Here is a 5,629-nt window from a genome sequence, read left to right as displayed (position 1 = left end):
CGAGGGGTGGTGGCGGCTGGTGGGCGGTGGAGTCGAGCTCACGAGATTGGGGATTTTTCCCCTAAGTTTGATCAGGGCAAGAGGATAAGGCGCTGGGGCTTGGGTGGCTTGAGCGGGAAGCGGGGTGGGCCCCATATGTCAGCGAGCGGGAGAGCATGGGAGAGAGCGTCCGGTGGCAGCGAAAATTTTGGCCTAACGACTGGGCCCGATTTGTCAGCGGCCGGACCTGGGCTGGCCAAATTTTTTTACTGGTGCAGAGGGTCCACTAGTCAGTGACCCTTTTATTGTTATTAGGATTTGAAATGAATGTTTGGGGTATTAAACAATAGAAAATGGAAATAATGTCTAAAACAAAATTGTACAACTCGTCGAAATCTATAATGTTGGTTTTGGGTATTTTTTCATTTGACACTTTTTCATAGTTTCAAATTTGAATTTCAAAAAATTTGAGCTTGGAACTAAAATTAGGGGTACTAAATAATTTTAGATTTAAAAGTGATGAACACAAAGATTGCACATCTCATGAAGATGTACACTTCTTGTTTTGGGAGTTTGTTCATCTGAGGAAGTGACAATAACTTTGTTCACAGAAATCATATATCTCACTCAATGTTCATGAAACTATAAGAGTGAATGTAAAATTTGTGAACTACTTTTTTACCACTTTGTCAAATGGGAAAATGGCCAAGCTAACACTTTTGGTCTTCATGAGTTGAACAACTTTCTTATTCATGAATTTTATAGCTGAAGTCATTTTGAGTTTCAAATTTTGGATTCAAATTGTATATTTTTATAAATTGTACTTTTGAACTGTTCAAAACATGATACCTAACTATATGGTATAAATCATCACAACACATTGATAGATCATGATTTTAGAAAGTTTTAGGAGAAAAAAATAGATTTGGAGATTGCATGTAGGAGAAAGACTTGTTATAAGATTTTGCCATGGATTAAAAAAACAAATTCGCCAACAATTCATAGGGAGCAAGAAATGCTGATGAACATCTTATGGCCCACATGTCATTGAAACACCGGGCCCACATGTCATATAAAGAAGGGGTATGTACACTTGCTCCCTGGCGCTCGGACCAGCTAACATGCTCAGTGGCCCACTCAGCCACTGTCTCTGGCCTCCAGCCTCTCCCCGCCGCCCCGACCTATAGCCTTGCTGGCGATGAGGACCTACAGGCCTGCCGGCGATGAGCACCTACAGGCCCGCTGATGACTAGCACTGCAGCTTTAGGCCCTCCCCTCCAGCCACGCCCCTCACCTCACCTCCCCCCACCTCAACGGCTACGAGCACCGGTAGGGCCACCGGCGACGAGCTGCTACAGGCCCTCTCCTCCAGCCACACCGACCCTCACCTCCCCTGACTTCAACGGCGATGAGGACCTGCAGGCACCGTGGTGTAGCCTAGCCGTCCAAGCCATGGTGGAGCTTGACCGGCCCGATCTGCTCCCTCACCGTCCACCTGCAGCCACGACAACCACCCCCACAAGGTGAGCTACTACCGATCTGAAAAAAACAAGGTTGAACTAACCTTTTCCAGATACTTCATCGCATAGGAAGAACCAGTGTTCAAATGAAATATTGTGTATTGCCTTGAAGAAAACAGTGAACCATTTTATGTTATCTTGGTCATGAAAATAAACAATGCTAATTACTGTCTTTTATTTATCTAGGTCGAGATGGATAGAAGTTGGATTTATAACAGTGAACCATTTTCGCCGGCATTTTTGTGTGGTGTTCAGCAATTCATGGAACATGTCAGAGCTAGATTTAGTGCAGATGAGAAGATCAAGTGCCCATGCCGAAAATGCCTGAACCACATAGACAAAAGCCTAGATGATGTACACGAGGATATCGAACTCAATGGTATGTCTAGGTGCTATACTAGGTGGGTTTACCATGGAGAGGAAGAAACTGATGTTGGACAAGATGAAGATGGAGAACTTGTTGTTGTACCAGAAGATATGTCATGGGATGGAAATGACCAGGCACCACTTGATGAGGAAGGACAAGGCTAAAGATGTCTTAGATGATGGTGCAAGGGGAGTTCAGGGGTTGATTCAAGATTTGCGCGACGCAGCAAGCCATGGCTTCAGTGGTAACTTATATAAAGAAATTATGGAAGAGGCAAAGCGTGAACTTTATCCAGGTTGCACCGAGGAGTCTAGGCTATCTTTTATTATTAAACTACTGCATATCAAAGTGTACAATCGGATAACAACATCTGGGTTCGATGCTATGCTTGAGTTGCTTTCTTCATCTTTGAAGAATGTGCCCAGACTTCCTAAGTCCTATAAAGAAATGAAAGCTTTGCTTCGGAAGCTTGGTTTTGGTTATGTTTCTATTGATGTGTGCAAGTTTGATTGTGCCTTATTTTGGAAGGACCATGAAGCTGATGATCATTGCCCAGTTTGTGGATTCACAAGATGGAAAGTGAACAAGGAGGGCAGAAAGAAAGTTGCTCACAAGGTCCTCCGTTACTTTCCAATAATTCCTCGCCTTCAAAGGCTTTTCATGTCAAAGCAGCGAGCACAGTATGCAAGATGGCACAAGGAAAAGAGGGTACCAGTTGAGAATGAAATGAGACATCCTGCTGATGGGGAAGCTTGGAAAGATTTTGATGACACTTTCAAGTCTTTTGTAGATGATCCCCGTAGTCTGAGGTTAGCCATTGCTACTGATGGATTTAACCCATTTGGTCAGATGAGCAATTCATATAGCATATGGCCAGTGATAGTGGTACCATACAATTTTCCACCATGGATGTGTATGGACCAATCCAATTATATGCTTGCTTTACTAATTCCAGGCAAAAAATCACCAGGCAAAGATTTCCATGTGTTCATGCAGCCTTTGATAGCAGACATGATAGAGCTTTGGAAGGGTGTGAAAACTTATGATGCAGTTGAAGGCAAAGACTTCAGCCTACGTGCAGCGATTCTATGGGGAATCCATGACTACCCTGCATTAGGCACCATGTCAGGCAGAACCACTAGGGGTTACTTCGCATGTGTGCACTGTGATGAGAATCCATGCTCCTGCGGTCTTAGAAACAAGATTGGTTTCTTAGACCATAGACATTTCCTCCCTAACGACCATACTTGGAGGAAAAACAAATCTTTCAATGGCAGGCATGAAAAAAGAGAGAAGCCAAGGAAATTTAGTGCAGATGAGGTTATGGCAAGGTTGAATGAAGTTTGCTATGTTCCTAGGCAAGAATCCAGATAAGCCAAAATCAAGAAAATGACGACGTAATGAAGATGAACCAGTATGGCATCTCAAGGTTAGCTTGTATGATTTGGAATACTGGCCAAAATTGAAGCTACAGTACAACCTTGATGTTATGCACATAGAGAAAAACATATGTGAAAACATTTTGTCAACTCTACTTAATATTCCAAACAAGACAAAGGACACCGTCACTGCTAGACTAGATTTGGAGGACAGAGGTATAAGAAAGGAGCTTCATTTGCTAGATGACAGTGGTAGTTCATCATCAAAGCCAAGAGCTTGTTATGTTCTAAATACAGAAAATAGGAAGAAGTTCTTGCAATTTGTGAGCAATGTTAAGTTTCCAGATGGCTATGCCTCCAATATATCAAGATGTGTCAATATGGAGGGAGGAGGATCAATGCATGGGCTGAAAACACATGACTGCCATATAATGCTGCAGCGTATCTTACCAGCTGCCCTTCGTGGTTTGGTGCGCAAAGACGTATACGAAGTGATTGCTGAATTGGGTAGGTTCTTTAGACAACTTTGCTCCAAAACTCTAAAGGTTGATGCACTACACCAGATGAAGGAAGATATTGTGCTTATCCTTTGCAAGCTAGAGAAAATTTATCCTCCAGCATTCTTCGATGTTATGGTTCACCTAGCAGTACACTTACCTGATGAGGCACTCCTTAGGGGACCGGTGCAGTATGGATGGATGTATCCCATTGAGAGAAGGTTGGGCACCTTTAAGCGTTTCGTCCGCAATCAAGCAAGACCTGAAGGATCTATTGCAGAGGCATACAGTGCCTATGAGTGTATGACCCAATGCTCAACATATTTCAGTGACATCATTAGTAGGTTCACTAGGCCTGAAAGAAACTTAGATGGAGAAGAGAACATCTCACCCAATGGTTACTCTATTTTTGGTCATGGTACTAACCTGTTGGGTGCTTCAAAACTTCATTACGAAGACAAAGACTATGACTCCATGGTTTGGTTTGTTCTAAATAACTGCGAAGAGGTTGATGAATACAAAGAGTGAGTAATTCAAGTCATTTCATTTCACCCATGTTTATTCAATACTAGTGTCACAAGATAACTAATTATTCTCTTCCTTTGCAGCATCTATAGGGCAGAATTACAACAACAAGGGGTCAACGATGTTGAAAAAATGATGTCAACACAATTCGCTGCATGGTTCGAGGATCATGTGTGTGCAACTTCTACAACATGACTTAATAATTTATGAAACAGTAAATTTTGAAACTCACTTATTCTGTATGTTTTCAACCTGCAGATTACCACATTGAAATACCAAGGCAGTACACATGTTGATGAAGACCTGTACTCACTAGCATGTCGGCCGGATCCGCGAGTGCTGTTCTTACACATCCTGTATAATCAATGGGGTACGGTACCACACTTTGGCTCGTGACGAACATAGGAAGACATAGAACTCCACCATCAAAAGTGCAGGTACTCACGGTGATGACACAATTGACTTCTATGGGACAATCAAAGACATTATTGAGTTGAGTTACAATAAGAACAGCAAAGGCCAAAGAACTGTTGTCTTATTACGGTGTGAGTGGTACAATCTAGAGGGAAGGACATACTAGATGAAAGATGATGGTTACTTCAAGAGCATAAACATCCAAGGCCGATGGTATAAGGATGATCCTTTCATTATAGCCACAGATGCTTCACAAGCATTTCTCTTGGAAGATACAAAGTTAGGTCCAAGTTGGCGAGTGCTACAAGAATTTGGCCACCGACATATATTTGATGTCGAAGAGTCTGACACAAACCAAGCAATTCAAGAACAGCAACAAATTAGATGTCTAGAGGCATACCAAGAGGAGCACATTTCATCGAGAGAAGGTGCAGTGGGAGACATTCATCCTGATTTGGATTTGTTGCACATGGAGAATGAACCAGGCAGCCCTATAAGTAGAGACCTTGTGGAGACCATCCGGCGACAGCCACATACAGCTCAAGGTGATGAAGCAGACGACGGAAATGAAGATGAAGATGAAACCTATCTTGAGTACCATAGTCCAGAAGAAGGAGGGAATACTTCAGGAGAAGACAGTGATGATGACTGAACTTTGCATTTTTTAGAGATTTGTGAACCATGAACTTTTCTGTTTTTTATTATGTTGTATTTGAATTAGGCTACTACATTTGCATCTAAATTTCATCCAACAACAGTAATGCCCAGAACTGTCATGTAATGTATAGAATTCATCACAAAATGTATAGGCTGCAAGTCATATATATAGATGCTGCCTAAATTTCATCCAACAACAGTAAATCATCATAAGCAAAAGGGATCTTTATTTCCAACATATAGCAGCAATGCATAGCTTACACAAGAGATGTCCAAGAGCACAAAGGCCCA

General features: G+C 42.2%; 1 pseudogene; it reads left to right on the top strand.

Moving 5' to 3' along the window:
* Positions 1 to 1,911: 1,911 nt before the first annotated feature.
* On the top strand, positions 1,912 to 5,333 carry LOC136495584 (uncharacterized; annotated as a pseudogene).
* The last annotated feature ends 296 nt before the right edge of the window (positions 5,334 to 5,629 follow it).

This window comes from Miscanthus floridulus, chromosome 12 (assembly GCF_019320115.1).
Source record: "Miscanthus floridulus cultivar M001 chromosome 12, ASM1932011v1, whole genome shotgun sequence".
NCBI classification, from domain to species: Eukaryota; Viridiplantae; Streptophyta; class Magnoliopsida; order Poales; family Poaceae; genus Miscanthus; species Miscanthus floridulus.
Note: the sequence above shows the minus strand (reverse complement) of the source record. Positions and strands in the feature narration are given on the sequence as shown.